The sequence below is a fragment of the Lolium perenne genome, chromosome 4, assembly GCF_019359855.2.
Source record: "Lolium perenne isolate Kyuss_39 chromosome 4, Kyuss_2.0, whole genome shotgun sequence".
Lineage (NCBI taxonomy): Eukaryota > Viridiplantae > Streptophyta > Magnoliopsida > Poales > Poaceae > Lolium > Lolium perenne.
The window spans coordinates 51,583,713-51,602,044 of record NC_067247.2 but is presented as its reverse complement, the minus strand read 5'-3'; positions in this window follow the sequence as shown (position 1 = coordinate 51,602,044).

Below are 18,332 nucleotides of genomic sequence, written 5' to 3'. Positions count from 1 at the left end.
CTTTGTTACAGCAAGCCGGTGAGATTGACAACCTCACTGTTTCGTTGGGGCAAAGTACTTTGGTTGTGTTGTGCAGGTTCCACGTTGGCGCCGGAATCCCTGGTGTTGCGCCGCACTACATCCCGCCGCCATCAACCTTCAACGTGCTTCTTGGCTCCTCCTGGTTCGATAAACCTTGGTTTCTTTCTGAGGGAAAACTTGCTGCTGTGCGCATCATACCTTCCTCTTGGGGTTCCCAACGAACATGTGAGTTACACGCCATCAAGCTCTTTTTCTGGCGCCGTTGCCGGGGAGATCAAGACACGCTGCAAGGGGAGTCTCCACTTCTCAATCTCTTTACTTTGTTTTTGTCTTGCTTAGTTTTATTTACTACTTTGTTTGCTGCACTAAATCAAAATACAAAAAAAATAGTTGCTAGTTTTACTTTATTTGCTATCTTGTTTGCTATATCAAAAACACAAAAAAATTAGTTACTTGTTTTACTTTACTTAATATCATGCATGTTTTTATTTCACTAGTTAAGCATAATGGAAAACAACAAAAATATGAGAGATCTTTATGAACTTTATCTTGAATTAGGACATGATGTGTTTGAAGAGAGAATTAAAAAACCCATGGAACTTTATATACATGCTAATGAGAATGTTATTACTATGAATGCTTTGAACACCATTGTTGCTAATGCTATGGAAAATTCTAAGCTTGGGGAAGCTGGCTTTGATGAGCATGATCTTTTTAGTCCCCCAAGCATTGAGGAGAAAATTTTCTTTTATGATTACAATATGCCTCCTATATATGATGATAGCTACTTTGTTGAATTTGTTCCCACTACAACTACTAAAATTGACTATGCTTATGTGGAGAGTAATAATTTTATGCATGAGACTCATGATAAGAATGCTTTATGTGATAGTTATATTGTTGAGTTTTCTCATGTTGCTACTGAAAGTTATTATGAGAGAGGAAAATATGGTTGTAGAAATTTTCATGTTACTAAAATACCTCTCTATGTGCTGAAATTTTTGAAGCTATACTTGTTTTATCTTCCTATGCTTGTCACTTTGCTCCTCATGAACTTGTTTATTTACAAGATTCCTTTTCATAGGAAGCATGTTAGACTTAAATGTGTTTTGAATTTGCCTCTTGATGCTCTCTTTTGCTTCCAATACTATTTCTTGCGAGTGCATCATTAAAACTGCTGAGCCCATCTTAATGGCTATAAAGAAAGAACTTCTTGGGAGATAACCCATGTGTTTATTTTGCTACAGTATTTTGTTTTATATTTGTGTCTTGGAAGTTGTTTACTACTGTAGCAACCTCTCCTTATCTTAGTTTAGTGTTTTATTGTGCCAAGTTAAGCCGTTGATAGAAAAGTAAGTACTAGATTTGGATTACTGCACAGTTCCAGATTTCTTTGCTGTCACGAATCTGAGTCCACCTCCCTGTAGGTAGCTCAGAAAATTAAGCCAATTTACGTGCATGATCCTCAGATATGTACGCAACTTTCATTCAATTTGAGCATTTTCATTTGAGCAAGTCTGGTGCCATTTTAAAATTCGTCAATACGAACTGTTCTGTTTTGACAGATTCTGCCTTTTATTTCGCATTGCCTCTTTTGCTATGTTGGATGAATTTCTTTGATTCACTAATGTCCAGTAGCATTATGCAATGTCCAGAAGTGTTAAGAATGATTGTGTCACCTCTGAATATGTTAATTTTTATTGTGCACTAACCCTCTAATGAGTTGTTTCGAGTTTGGTGTGGAGGAAGTTTTCAAGGATCAAGAGAGGAGTATGATGCAACATGATCAAGGAGAGTGAAAGCTCTAAGCTTGGGGATGCCCCGGTGGTTCACCCCTGCATATATCAAGAAGACTCAAGCGTCTAAGCTTGGGGATGCCCAAGGCATCCCCTTCTTCATCGACAACATTATCAGGTTCCTCCCCTGAAACTATATTTTTATTCCATCACATCTTATGTGCTTTTTCTTGGAGCGTCGGTTTGTTTTTGTTTTTTGTTTTGTTTGAATAAGATGGATCCTAGCATTCACTTTATGGGAGAGAGACACGCTCCGCTGTAGCATATGGACAAGTATGTCCTTGGTTTCTACTCATAGTATTCATGGCGAAGTTTCTCCTTCGTTAAATTGTTATATGGTTGAAATTGGAAAATGATACATGTAGTAATTGCTATAAATGTCTTGGGTAATGTGATACTTGGCAATTGTTGTGCTCATGTTTAAGCTCTTGCATCATATGCTTTGCACCCATTAATGAAGAAATACATAGAGCATGCTAAAATTTGGTTTGCATATTTGGTTTCTCTAAGGTCTAGATAATTTCTAGTATTGAGTTTGAACAACAAGGAAGACGGTGTAGAGTCTTATAATGTTTTCAATATGTCTTTTATGTGAGTTTTGCTGCACCGGTTCATCCTTGTGTTTGTTTCAAATAAGCCTTGCTAGCCTAAACCTTGTATCGAGAGGGAATACTTCTCATGCATCCAAAATACTTGAGCCAACCACTATGCCATTTGTGTCCACCATACCTACCTACTACATGGTATTTTCCGCCATTCCAAAGTAAATTGCTTGAGTGCTACCTTTAAAATTCCATCATTCACCTTTGCAATATATAGCTCATGGGACAAATAGCTTAAAAACTATTGTGGTATTGAATATGTAATTATGCACTTTATCTCTTATTAAGTTGCTTGTTGTGCGATAACCATGTTCACTGGGGACGCCATCAACTATTCATTGTTGAATTTCATGTGAGTTGCTATGCATGTTCGTCTTGTCTGAAGTAAGGGCGATCTACACTGAGTTGAATGGTTTGAGCATGCATATTGTTAGAGAAGAACATTGGGCCGCTAACTAAAGCCATGATCCATGGTGGAAGTTTCAGTTTTGGACAAACATCCTCAAATCTCTAATGAGAAAAGAATTAATTGTTGTTGAATGCTTAAGCATTAAAAGAGGAGTCCATTATCTGTTGTCTATGTTGTCCCGGTATGGATGTCTAAGTTGAGAATAATCAAAAGCGAGAAATCCAAATGCGAGCTTTCTCCTTAGACCTTTGTACAGGCGGCATAGAGGTACCCCTTTGTGATACTTGGTTAAAGCATATGTATTGCGGTGATAATCCAGGTAGTCCAAGCTAATTAGGACAAGGTGCGGGCACTATTAGTACACTATGCATGAGGCTTGCAACTTGTAAGATATAATTTACATGATACATATGCTTTATTACTACCGTTGACAAAATTGTTTCATGTTTTCAAAATCAAAGCTCTAGCACAAATATAGCAATCGATGCTTTTCCTCTATGGAGGACCATTCTTTTACTTTCAATGTTGAGTCAGTTCACCTATTTCTCTCCACCTCAAGAAGCAAACACTTGTGTGAACTGTGCATTGATTCCTACATATTTGCTTATTGCACTTATTATATTACTCTATGTTGACAATATCCATGAGATATACATGTTACAAGTTGAAAGCAACCGCTGAAACTTAATCTTCTTTTGTGTTGCTTCAATGCCTTTACTTTGAATTATTGCTTTATGAGTTAACTCTTATGCAAGACTTATTGATGCTTGTCTTGAAGTGCTATTCATGAAAAGTCTTTGCTTTATGATTCACTTGTTTACTCATGTCATATACATTGTTTTGATCGCTGCATTCACTACATATGCTTTACAAATAGTATGATCAAGATTATGATGGCATGTCACTCCAGAAATTATCTGTGTTATCGTTTTACCTGCTCGGGACGAGCAGAACTAAGCTTGGGGATGCTGATACGTCTCCGACGTATCGATAATTTCTTATGTTCCATGCCACATTATTGATGTTATCTACATGTTTTATGCACACTTTATGTCATATTCGTGCATTTTCTGGAACTAACCTATTAACAAGATGCCGAAGTGCCAGTTGCTGTTTTCTGCTGTTTTTGGTTTCAGAAATCCTAGTAAGGAAATATTCTCGGAATTGGACGAAATCAACGCCCAGGGTCCTATTTTTCCACGAAGCTTCCAGAAGTCTGAAGACGAAACGAAGTGGGGCCACAGGGTGCCCAAACCCTAGGGCGGCGCGGCCCCCTTGGCCGCGCCGACCTGTGGTGTGGGGCCCCGTGTGCCCCTCCCGACTTGCCCTTCTGCCTACTTAAAGCCTCCGTGACGAAACCCCCGGTGCATCGAGAGCCACGATACGGAAAACCTTCCGTGAGACGCCGCCAACGCCGATCCCATCTCGGGGATCCAGAGATCGCCTCCGGCACCCTGCCGGAGAGGGGAATCATCTCCCGGAGGACTCTACGCCGCCATGGTCGCCTCCGGTGTGATGTGTGAGTAGTCTACCCCTGGACTATGGGTCCATAGCAGTAGCTAGATGGTTGTCTTCTCCCCATTGTGCTATCATTGTCGGATCTTGTGAGCTGCCTAACATGATCAAGATCATCTATCTGTAATTCTATATGTTGCGTTTGTTGGGATCCGATGAATAGAGAATACTTGTTATGTTGATTATCAAAGTTATATCTATGTGTTGTTTATGATCTTGCATGCTTTCCGTTACTAGTAGATGCTCTGGCCAAGTAGATGCTTGTAACTCCAAGAGGGAGTATTTATGCTCGATAGTGGGTTCATGCCTGCATTGACACCTGGGACAGTGACAGAAAGTTCTAAGGTTGTGTTGTGTTGTTGCCACTAGGGATAAAACATTGATGCTATGTTTAAGGATGTAGTTGTTGATTACATTACGCACCATACTTAATGCAATTGTCTGTTGCTTTGCAACTTAATACTGGAAGGGGTTCGGATGATAACCTGAAGGTGGACTTTTTAGGCATAGATGCAGTTGGATGGCGGTCTATGTACTTTGTCGTAATGCCCAATTAAATCTCACTATACTCATCATGATATGTATGTGCATGGTCATGCTCTCTTTATTTGTCAATTTCCCAACTGTAATTTGTTCACCCAACATGCTATTTGTCTTATGGGAGAGACACCTCTAGTGAACTGTGGACCCCGGTCCAATTCTCTTTACTGAAATACAATCTACTGCAATAATGTTCTACTGTTTTCTGCAAACAATCATCTTCCACACAATACGGTTAATCCTTTGTTACAGCAAGCCGGTGAGATTGACAACCTCACTGTTTCGTTGGGGCAAAGTACTTTGGTTGTGTTGTGCAGGTTCCACGTTGGCGCCGGAATCCCTGGTGTTGCGCCGCACTACATCCCGCCGCCATCAACCTTCAACGTGCTTCTTGGCTCATCCTGGTTCGATAAACCTTGGTTTCTTTCTGAGGGAAAACTTGCTGCTGTGCGCATCATACCTTCCTCTTGGGGTTCCCAGCGAACGTGTGAGTTACACGCCATCAAAGACACATGGGAGCCAAAGCACAACAAATTCATGGCAATAAATAAGGCAATTCTAACACAAGAGCCAATGTAAATATGATCAATAAAAATCTACCTCATAAAGATTACCAATTGTCCTAGAACAAGAGGTATTAGGAAATATTTCCCGGTGGTAGTTTGAAAGTATTCATAAGATCATATTTACAACGAATAAAGCATATGGTAAAAGATAAGAGTTAACCATCATGCAAAGATAGTTTCTTGATAGCTTCATTTAGTCATACCAACATGCAAGGCAATTAATAGTATTCATACCAACATGCAAAGCAATTAATAGTATTCATACCAACATGCAAAGCAATTAATAGTATGACTTGAAGCACATGGTTTTCCAAAAATGTATTGAGGGACACGTTGTGAAAAACCATGCCAAGAAAAACTTTCACAAATAAGATCCACAAAGATATTAGCAATGAAGCCATTTTAAGCAAATTGGAGCTTGTTTGAGCAAACATGCCACATAGGAGAGAGATAAATTACGGTATCAATTCTATGTGACACAACCTCAAATGTTCACATTTTCTAGGCTTGTAATATGCACAAAGCTTATTACTCCCCCATAATGTGATAAGGAATTTATTTTCACAAGAGGCAAATAATCCAACTAGAGATATTAATGAACATTTAGAATTTGAATTTCTCATGAAGATGGCATACCACATAGAGACTAGATAATCTTGCAATATCAATTCTAAGTGATATTCCTCATGTACACACATTATTTGGATCATGAAATTCCCAAAGGAATATCACTCCCCCAAAATGGGATAGTCCATTAATCGCTCATAAGAGCCATATAAGATACAACAAGATGCAAAGTGGCTCCAACACAAACACAAATACATGGTGTGCAACCCAACATGCATAGACTTGATTTCTCAAGAAAAGCAAGTAGGAAGCACAACATATACAAACACATGTTAGGAACAAAAACTAACACATGCAAAGGGGCGAGTAACTTTCAATATAAATGAGTTGAGCACATGTTACCGCAAGGAGGAACATTGATCATATGATAGAAGCAAGATAACCAAGACTTGGCTTGAGATAATATAAATGATGAAGATCCCTTAATTCTTCATGATGTAGCCAAGTCTCCAATGCCCTCCAACAAACACCTATTGATCAAGTTTTGGATTGTTGGTCCCCAACTAAGTTGGGTCCTAAGAGGTTAGTCCCAATAGGCTTGGCAACCCAAATGGTTCTTTTCTTGACACCACTTTGAGCACCAACATATTTGGCAAACACATTGCCACCTTCATCCTTACGAAGAGAATAAACATCATCAACGGTGATAGAGTTGGATGAGGTACCAATAGTGCAAAAGGAGGAGATGTGGCCCTTCTCGCGGCATATGTAGCAAGTTCTTTTCTTCTCCTTCTTCTCACTAGATTTCTCCACAATGGGAGCATTGGCTTGATTCTTCTTGGGAAGTGTCATTTCTTCAACTTGAGGTTGAATATGAGTTTGAGCTTGAGTCCGCTTCCCTTTTTGCTTCTTCTTCAAAGGGCAAGATCTAACATGATGCCCTTCAATTTTGCACTTGAAGCAAACAATCTTAGCCGGGTCTTTGACTTGTACTTGGCCCTTCTTCTTATTGTTGTTCTTGGACTTGTTCTTGTTGTTGGAGTTGAATCCAAGTCCACTCTTGTCATTGGGGGATTGTTGCACACTCAACATCTTGTCAAGTTTGCATTTCCCTTCATGACTCTTTACCAAGTCGTTCTTCAAAGAAGAGACTTGGGCCTTGAGCTCTTTGATTTCCTCTACATGGTTAGTAACAACACAAGTACTAGAGGAAGTAGAACCTTCATTGTTAGAGCAACAAGGTAAGGAAGATAATTCATCACAAGATTCAGCAATATTATGAGTGGATGAATTACTAGAACTAGCACATGGCAATACAACATTTTGAGTAGTAGTGCTAGTACCCACATGACGCTCATAAGGTGTTGCCTTAGGTATTATAGCCTCATGAGCTAACTTTAGCCTATCATGAGAGGCTAGAAGATCCTCATAGGAGCTAGAAAGATTTCCATGATTTTCTTCCAATTTCCCATAATTGCTAGTTAGAAATTTAAGTTGAGCCCTTAGCTCAACATTCTCCATCAAGATAGATGCTTCACAAGAAGTAGAGTTAGTAGCACAAGCATCATTATTAATAGAAGTGGGAGAAGGCAAGTTGTCATGCTCTTTTAGATAAGAAGCTTTAAGTTGCTCATGCGACTCGGTGAGTTTGGTGAGCGCACTCTCAATAACCCTTGAGCCCTTTTTGAGTTGCTCAAAATCCTCAAGGAGTTTAGCATTAACAAACACAAGCTTATCATTTTTTAGCTTTAGTTCATTTGCCACCTCAAGAGCTCTATCATGATTTTCCTTTTCTCTAGACAATTCTAGAGCAAAGGTTTCCTCAAGAGCTTCCTTGGTGGTTTGTTCTTCTTCAAGTTCATCCTTTAGAGATGTCACATCATTGGCGTACTCACGTTCAAGAGCACCCATTTTATCAATGGTGTTCTCATGCATCCAAATAAGTTTTTGGCTCTCAATAGCGGTAGTTAAGATTTCAAAGAAGTGAGAGCTAGAAATTTTATCTTTGCAAAGAACCTTGAATACACTCTTACCCTTATCGTGTAGAGAGACAACCCAATCCTCTTCTTCATATTCATCCTCATCCTTATCACCACGAGACATATTAGGTTCCATGGTAGAAGGTACCGTGGAACCCTTGGCCATAAGGCATACATGAGGACCGTGAGATAAAGATGAGGAGTTACTTGAGGCTCCTTTCAAGATCTTGTCTTGACCAATAGAATTTTTGGTTTCCTCTACATTGTTAGACACACAACAACTAGAGGAAATATAAGCATTTTTATCATGGCCACAAGACAATGCAAGCATATCATCGTTAAATTTATTCAAGCGACTTACACATGATATGCAATGACTATCAACACAAGCATGTAAATCATTTCTAGTGCTAGATGTGTTTGAGTCCGTAGATGAAGCATTGCAATGAGATAGAGATGAAGAATCATCAATAGTAAGCTCAATATCAACATTGCAATTTTCATCACCACTCACCATATTATTACCTTGTGTCTTGACACACTTTGGTGAAGTGGATGAAGATGAGAACTCATCACGGCCGGAAGTGGAAGCAATACAATCATCCTCAATAATATTGGACACATCATATTTATCTTGAAGCTTTGTCCATAATTTATGAGAGCTCCCAAAAGGCATGATTGACGAAGTAACTACATTGCTCACAACAATGGAAAACACATGAGAAGCAAGAGCATCGAGGCAAGAGTTTTTCTCCTCCTCAAGAGAAAAATTTTGAGGATCCTTAGGAGAAGAAAAACCCATGCCAAGAAATCGCTCCATGTCCGGGGACATACCCCGTAAGATTTTAAGCACATAAATTTTCCATAGATCATAATTTGTGCCATCAAATATAAACAAGTTATTGTGCGCTAATCCCCTAACCGACATCTTTACTCTCAAGGCGGTGAAGCCTAAGAATGAGAGACCTTGCTCTGATACCAATTGAAAGGACACGGATGTCACCTAGAGGGGGGTGAATAGGCGGTTTAAAACTTTTACGAGATGGGCTTAACAAATGCGGAATAAAACTAGCGTTTACTTTGTCAAGCCCAAAGCCTATATACTATGGTTCACCTATGTGCACCAACAACTTATGCTAAGCAATACAAGCAACTTATGTGATAGCAAGATATATAACTTCAAGCACGATGGCTATCACCAAGTAAAGCAACTTATGTGATAGCAAGATATATAACTTCATCTTCATCTTCAAGACATACTTGACACTTGATATCCTTCATCAAATTCTTCTTATTGAAATCTTGAAGCCAACAAATGGTTCAAGAATTGCCTATGGACAACTCCTACAAATATAACTCAATGCAAACATTAGTCCATAGGGATTGTCATTAATTACCAAAACCACACATGGGGGCTCCATGCACTTTCAATTTCCTTACTAGGATTTCTGAAACCAAAAACAGCAGAAAACAGCAACTGGCTCTTCGGCATCTTGTTAATAGGTTAGTGCCGGAAAAAGCATAAATATGACATAAAGTATGCATAAAACATGTAGGTATCATCAATAAAGTGGCATGGAACATAAGAAATTATCGATACGTTGGAGACGTATCAGCATCCCCAAGCTTAGTTCCTGCTCGTCCCGAGTAGGTAAACGGTAAAAAAGATAATTTCTGGAGTGACATGCCATCATAATCTTGATCAATACTATTGTAAGCACATGTAATGAATGCAGCGATCCGAAACAATGGTAATGCAATGAGTAAACAAATGAATCATATAGCAAAGACTTTTCATGAATAGTACTTTCAAGACAAGCATCAATAAGTCTTGCATAAGAGTTAACTCATAAAACAATAATTCAAAGTAAAGGCATTGAAGCAACACAAAGGAAGATTAAGTTTCAGCGGTTGCTTTCAACTTGTAACATGTATATCTCATGGATATTGTCAACATAAATTAATATAACAAGTGCAATATGCAAGTATGTAGGAATTAATGCACAGTTCACACAAGTGTTTGCTTCTTGAGATGGAGAGAAATAGGTGAACTGACTCAACACAAAAGTAAAAGAAGGGCCCTTCGCAGAGGGAAGCATTGATTGCTATATTTGTGCTAGAGCTTTGATTTTGAAAACATATAGAGAGCATAAAAGTAAAATTTTGAGAGGTGTTTGTTGTTGTCAACGAATGGTAGTGGGCACTCTAACCCCCTTGCCAGACAAACCTTCAAAGAGCGGCTCCCATTTTATTTTTGTTTTTGGGTGGCACTCCTTCCAACCTTTCTTTCACAAATCATGGCTAACCGAATCCTCGGGTGCCTGCCAACAATCTCATACCATGAAGGAGTGCCTTTTTATTTTAGTTTTATTATGATGACACTCCTCCCCACCTTTGCTTTCTCAAGCCATGGCTAACTGAATCCTTCGGGTGCCGTCCAACAATCACATACCATGGAGTGTCTATTTTTGTAACATTATGATGGTTAATTAACTTGGGACTGGGAATCCCATTGCCAGCTCTTTTTGCAAAATTATTGGATAAGCGAATGGCCATTAGTCCATTGGTGAAGGTTGCCCAACAAGATTGAAAGATAAACACCACATACTTTCTCATGAGCTATAAAATATTGACACAAATCAGAGGTGATAAATTTTGAATTGTTTAAAGGTAGCACTCAAGCAATTTACTTTGGAATGGTGGAGAAATACCATGTAGTAGGTAGGTATGGTGGACACAAATGGCATAGTGGTTGGCTCAAGGATTTTGGATGCATGAGAAGTATTCCCTCTCGATACAAGGCTTAGGCTAGCAAGGTTATTTGAAACAAACACAAGTATGAAGCGGTACAGCAAAACTTACATAAAAGACATATTGTAAACATTATAAGACTCTATACCGTCTTCCTTGTTGTTCGACCCTTACTAGAAATTATCTAGACCTTAGAGAGACCAATTATGCAAACCAAATTTTAGCAAGCTCTATGTATTTCTTCATTAATAAGTGCAAAGTATATGATGCAAGAGCTTAAACATGAGCAAAACAATTGCCAAGTATCAAATTATTCAAGACATTCTACCAATTACTACATGTAGCATTTCCCGTTTCCATCCATATAACAATTTAACGAAGAAGATTCAACCTTCGCCATGAATATTATGAGTAAAGCCTAAGGACATATTTGTCCATATGCAACAGCGGAGCGTGTCTCTCTCCCACACAATGAATGCTAGGATCCATTTTATTCAAACAAAACAAAAACAAAAACAAACCGACGGTCCAAGCAAAGTACATAAGATGTGATGGAATAAAAATATAGTTTCACTAGAGGAACCTGATAATGTTGTCGATGAAGAAGGGGATGCCTTGGGCATCCCCAAGCTTAGACGCTTGAGTCTTCTTGAAATATGCAGGGGTGAACCACCGGGGCATCCCCAAGCTTAGAGCTTTCACTCTCCTTGATCATATTGTATCATCTCCCTCTCTTGATCCTTGAAAACCTCCTCCACACCAAACTCAAAACAACTCATTAGAGGGTTAGTGCACAATCAAAATTCACATGTTCAGAGGTGACATAATCATTCTTAACACTTCTGGACATTGCACAAAGCTACTGAAAGTTAATTGAATAGAAAAATCCATCAAACATAGCAAAACAGGCAATGCGAAATAAAAGGCAGAATCTGTCAAAACAGAACAGTTCGTAAAGACGAATTTCTAAGAGGAACCAGACTTGCTCAAATGAAAATGCTCAAATTGAATGAAAGTTGCGTACATATCTGAGGATCACTCACGTAAATTGGCATGATTTTATGAGTTACCTACAGATAATTAGGCCCAGATTTGTTACAGAAAGAAATCTGTTTCTGCGCAGTAATCCAAATCTAGTATGAACCTTACTATCAAAGACTTTACTTGGCACAACAATGCAACAAAACTAAGATAAGGAGAGGTTGCTACAGTAGTAACAACTTCCAAGACTCAAATATAAAACAAAAGTGCAGTAGTAAAATCATGGGTTGTCTCCCATAAGCGATTTTCTTTAACGCCTTTCAGCTAGGCGCAGAAAGTGTGTATCAAGTATTATCAAGAGACGAAGCATCAACATCATAATTTGTTCTAATGATAGAATCAAAAGGTAACTTCATTCTCTTTCTAGGGAAGTGTTCCATACCTTTCTTGAGAGGAAATTGGTATTTAATATTACCTTCCTTCATATCAATGATAGCACCAACAGTTCGAAGAAAAGGTCTTCCCAATATAATGGGGCAAGATGCATTGCATTCAATATCCAAGACAACAAAATCAACGGGGACAAGGTTATTGTTAACGGTAATGCGAACATTATCAACTCTCCCCAAAGGTTTCTTTGTAGAATTATCAGCAAGATTAACATCCAAATAACAATTTTTCAATGGTGGCAAGTCAAGCATATTATAGATCTTTCTAGGCATAACGGAAATACTTGCACCAAGATCACATAAAGCATTACAATCAAAGTCATTGACCTTCATCTTAATAATGGGCTCCCAACCATCCTCTAACTTCCTAGAAATAGAAGCTTCGCCATTTAATTTCTCTTCTCTAGCTTTTATGAGAGCATTTGTAATATGTTTCGTGAAAGACAAATTTATAGCACTAGCATTAGGACTCTTAGCATGTTTTTGTAAGAACTTTATAACTTCAGAGATGTGGCAATCATCAAAATCTAAACCATTATAATCTAAAGTAATGGGATCATTGTCCCCAATGTTGGAAAAAATTTCAGCAGTTTTATCACAGGCAGTTTCAGCAGTTTTAGCAGTTTCAGGCAGTTTTTCATGCTTTGCATTAGAAGTGGAAACATTGCCAACACCAATTATTTTAGCATTAATAGTAGGAGGTGCAACAACATGTGGAGCATTAGCATTACTAGTGGTGGTAATAGTCCAAACTTTAGCTATATTATCTTCTTTAGCATTTTCTTCTCTTTCCCACCTAGCACGCAATTCGGCCATCAATCTTATATTCTCATTAATTCTAACTTGGATGAAATTTGCTGTAGTAACAATTTTATTATTATTATTTTCATTAGGCATAACTTTCGATTTCAAAAGATCAACATCAGCAGCAAGACTATCGACTTTAGAAGCAAGTATATCAATTTTCCCAAGCTTTTCTTCAACAGATTTGTTAAAAGCAGTTTGTGTACTAATAAATTCTTTAAGCATGGCTTCAAGTACAGGGGTGAATTCCTATTATTATTGTAAGAATTCCCATAAGAATTACCATAGCCGTTGCCATTATTATAAGGATATGGCCTATAGTTGTTACTAGAATTGTTCCGGTAAGCATTGTTATTGAAATTATTATTTTTAATGAAATTAACATCAACATGTTCTTCTTGAGCAACCAATGAAGCTAACGGAACATTATTAGGATCAACATTTGTCCTACCATTCACAAGCATAGACATAATAGCATCAATCTTATCACTCAAGGAAGAGGTTTCTTCAACAGAATTTACCTTCTTACCTTGTGGAGCTCTTTCTGTGTGCCATTCAGAGTAATTAATCATCATATTATCAAGAAGCTTTGTTGCGTCGCCTAGAGTGATGGACATAAAGGTACCTCCAGCAGCTGAATTCAATAAGTTCCGCGAAGAAAAATTCAGTCCTGCATAAAAGGTTTGGATGATCATCCAAGTAGTCAGTCCATGGGTTGGGCAATTTTTAACCAAAGTTTTCATTCTTTCCCATGCTTGTGCAACATGCTCATTATCCAATTGTTTAAAATTCATTATGCTACTTCTCAAAGATATAATTTTAGCAGGAGGATAATATCTACCAATAAAAGCATCCTTGCATTTAGTCCATGAATCAATACTATTCTTAGGCAGAGATAGCAACCAATTTTTAGCTCTTCCTCTTAATGAGAAAGGAAACAATTTTAATTTTATAATGTCACCATCTACATCCTTATACTTTTGCATTTCACATAATTCAACAAAATTATTAAGATGGGCAGCAGCATCATCAGAACTAAAACCAGAAAATTGCTCTCTCATAACAAGATTCAGTAAAGCAGGTTTAATTTCAAAGAATTCTGCTGTAGTAGCAGGTGGAGCAATAGGTGTGCATAAGAAATCATTATTATTTGTGGTTGTGAAGTCACACAACTTAGTATTTTCAGGAGTACCCATTTTAGCAATAGTAAATAAAGCAAACTAGATAAAGTAAATGCAAGTAACTAATTTTTTTGTGTTTTTAATATAGCAAACAAGATAGCAAATAAAGTAAAACTAGCAACTAATTTTTTGTGTTTTGTTTTAGTGCAGCAAACAAAGTAGTAAATAAAATAAAGCAAGACAAAAACAAAGTAAAGAGATTGGAGGTGGAGACTCCCCTTGCAGCGTGTCTTGATCTCACCGGCAACGGCGCCAGAAAAAGAGCTTGATACGCGTACAGCACGCGTCCGTTGGGAACCCCAAGAGGAAGGTGTGATGCGTACAGCGGCAAGTTTTCCCTCAGTAAGAAACCAAGGTTTATCGAACCAGTAGGAGCCAAGAAGCACGTTGAACGTTGATGGCGGCGGAGTGTAGTGCGACGCAACACCAGGGATTCCGGCGCCAACGTGGAATCTGCACAACACAACCAAATTACTTTGCCCCAACGTGACAGTGAGGTTGTCAATCTCACCGGCTTGCTGTAACAAAGGATTAGATGTATAGTGTGGATGATGATTGTTTGCAGAAAACAGTAGAACAAGTATTGCAGTAGATTGTATTCGATTAAAAGAATGGACCGGGGTCCACAGTTCACTAGAGGCGTCTCTCCGATAAGAATAAGCATGTTGGGTGAACAAATTACAGTTGGGCAATTGACAAATAAAGAGGGCATGACCATGCACATACATGATATGATGAGCATTGTGAGATTTAATTGGGCATTACGACAAAGTACATAGACCGCTATCCAGCATGCATCTATGCCTAAAAAGTCCACCTTCAGGTTATCATCTGAACCCCCTCCAGTATTAAGTTGCAAACAACAGACAATTGCATTAAGTATGGTGCGTAATGTAATCAACAACTACATCCTTAGACATAGCATCGATGTTTTATCCCTAGTGGCAACAGCACATCCACAACCTTAGAACTTTCTGTCACTGTCCTGCATTTAATGGAGGCATGAACCCACTATCGAGCATAAATACTCCCTCTTGGAGTTACAAGCAAAAACTTGGCCAGAGCCTCTACTAGCAACGGAGAGCATGCAAGATCATAAACAACACATAGATAATAGATTGATAATCAACATAGCATAGTATTCTCTATTCATCGGATCCCAACAAACACAACATATAGTATTACAGATAGATGATCTTGATCATGTTAGGCAGCTCACAAGATCCAACAATGAAGCACAATTAGGAGAAGACGACCATCTAGCTACTGCTATGGACCCATAGTCCAGGGGTGAACTACTCACTCATCACTCCGAAGGCGACCATGGCGGTGAAGAGTCCTCCGGGAGATGATTCCCCTCTCCGGCAGGGTGCCGGAGACGATCTCGTGAATCCCCCGAGATGGGATTGGCGGCGGCGGCGTCTCTGGAAGGTTTTCCGTATCGTGGCTCTCGGTACTGGAGTTATTATCGACGAAGGCTTCTTATAGTCGGAGAGGTAGGTTTAGGGGCGACGCGAGGGGCCCACACAACAGGCCGGCGCGGCCAGGGCCTGGGCCGCGCCGCCCTGTCGTCTGGCCGCCTCGTCGCCCCACTTCATATCTCCCCCGGTGTTCTGGAAGCTTCGTGGAAAAATAAGATCCTGGGCGTTGATTTCGTCCGATTCCGAGAATATTTCCTTACTAGGATTTCTGAAACCAAAAACAGCAAAAAAAAGCAACTGGCTCTTCGGCATCTTGTTAATAGGTTAGTGCCGGAAAATGCATAAATATGACATAAAGTATGCATAAAACATGTAGGTATCATCAATAAAGTGGCATGGAACATAAGAAATTATCGATACGTTGGAGACGTATCATTGCTCGTGAACATTGTTGTCACGGATCTCTGCGTGTATGGTGAGGAAATCAGCAAAATTTGTAGACAACTCATGATCAACCTCCGCAAGAGGGCTCTGACACTTATAAGGACCAACATGTCTCCTGACCTGATTCTTGGGCATCCTCGATGATCATATTGTGCATGATCACACAAGCCTGCATCACCTCCCACATTTGGTTGTGAGACCAGCTTAAAGCAGGGTAGCGAACAATTTCAAATTAATCTTGAAGCACACCAAATACCCGCTCGGCATCCTTCCTGCAAGCCTCCTGTTTCGAAGCAAGTGGCAATTCTTCTGACTGATGGAGCCTAGATTGTTTTCACAAAAGTGGCCCATTTTGGATATATACTATCGGCTAGATAATAGCCTTTGATATATTGATGGTCATTGATCTCATAGTTGCATGGTGAAGCATGACCTTTCACTAGTTTGTTGAACACCAGAGACTGTTGCAACACGTTATTGTCATTGTGTGATCCCGCCATGCCAAAAAAAGAATACCAAATTCACAGGTCATAATCTGCCACACCTTCAAGCACCACACTGCAATATCCATGACGCCCTTTATATATAACTTGTCAAGCAAACGGGCAGTTCTTTCATGACCAGTGCATGCAATCGATGCTTCCAAGCATCCTAGGGAATCATCTCGCAGCATTGTGTACCATGATCCTTGCAGTCTTTTCTTCAGTTGACCCTCTAAAGGAGTATTTGTCAAACTTTTCAACCACAGCTCGACAAAATTTGTACATCCACTCAATGGCAGTAGACTCACTCATGTGAAGGTAGACGTCTTGTGTATCAGCGGGTGCTCTGTATGCAATCATACTCACGGCGGCGGTGCACTTTTGAATCGACGAGAACCCGGCAACGCCTACAGCGTCGTGCTTCAGCTTGAAGTAGGGTTCGAATTTTTGTACGCCGTGGAGGATATTCATGAACAAACCCTTGCTCATCCTATACCGCCGCCAAAAAATGTCGGTCTGTGTTGCATCATCTGCGAAGTAGTCGTTATGCAGCATGGTATTCCCCTCCATCTGCTGTCGGGGCTTCGACTTCTCTCTCCCCGGCCTTGATCTTCCACGGCGAGGCCTCTTCCGCTTCTCTGCCTCGGCGTCAAGCATATTCTAGATGGACGGGATGATCAGCAAATGCTCCCGGATGTCGTCGTTGAATTCTTGCTCATCCTCCAGTAGTCGGACAAGTATGTCGTCGTCGCTATCTATGCCTGAAGCAAAAATTAATGGTTAAAATTTAACCGCGACAGACGAGGCAACGAACAGCGATCTATCTGTTTACCTGACAAAGCGTCGAACACCTTATGTGCGTGGAGGTGGGACGGATTTTATGCCGCGTTCTAGGACGCGCTGACGAAGTGGCAGCGGCGAAAAGGCCGCGAGAGAGCCAGCCGCGACGGCGGTGCCCGACTCAGAAGAGATCTTTCGTCGAAACTGCCGGCAAATCGAGCGACGGTAGAGGGGTGAGAGGCGCGGGAGGGAATGTGTGACAAGAAATAAAAGACATGAACCAACCGTGTCGCTGATGTTGTCGTCTCGCTTTTCGTTGTGTCCAGTGTGCCCGAAATCCCTGTGGAGCGGGGAAGGAGGCTTTAGAGCGCGCGGCTGAGAACAAAATTTTGTCCAACGGCCCCAAATCTTTTTAGGAGCTGCTTTGGGAGACGTGGTTGGAGATGCTCTTAGAGCTGGATATTAGTTGGTTATACAAAGTTTTTCGATCACTTATTCGATCACTTACTTCGCTCGCCCTTTTTTGATCGGTTTTTTTATGCAAATAGATTCAGATGACATGGCATGTTGTTTACAACCAACAAGAGTTTATATTAATGAACTTGCTCTTACCTCATCCGGGTGGGGTCGGCTGGGAAAGATGATTAGACGGAAAGGCTGCTGCCCTCCCCCTCCAGCGTGTACGATATGATTAGATGAGAAGTTGGACATCATGGTAGCGAACAATTCCAGTAAAAGTTACACTACCGCAAGTAGCAACATCGATAACTCACTCACCTACCGCCATCGGTACGGAGGCGGAGCCACGAGCGGCCGCACAGTGGATGCCCCGAGCACTAGGTAACTGATTAGGCGCGGCGCTGAAAAAGGCAGACACGACAGGACGCCGCGGTACTACGGACTGCTGTAGCTACAACCAGACGCGAGATATTTGCGATGGAGCTGTCCGTCACTGGTACCGTGGGTACAAGCACGGGACGGAGCGATGTGATGAGTTCGACGACGGAGAGCGAGACGAGCCTAGTGGTACACACACAGTACTGG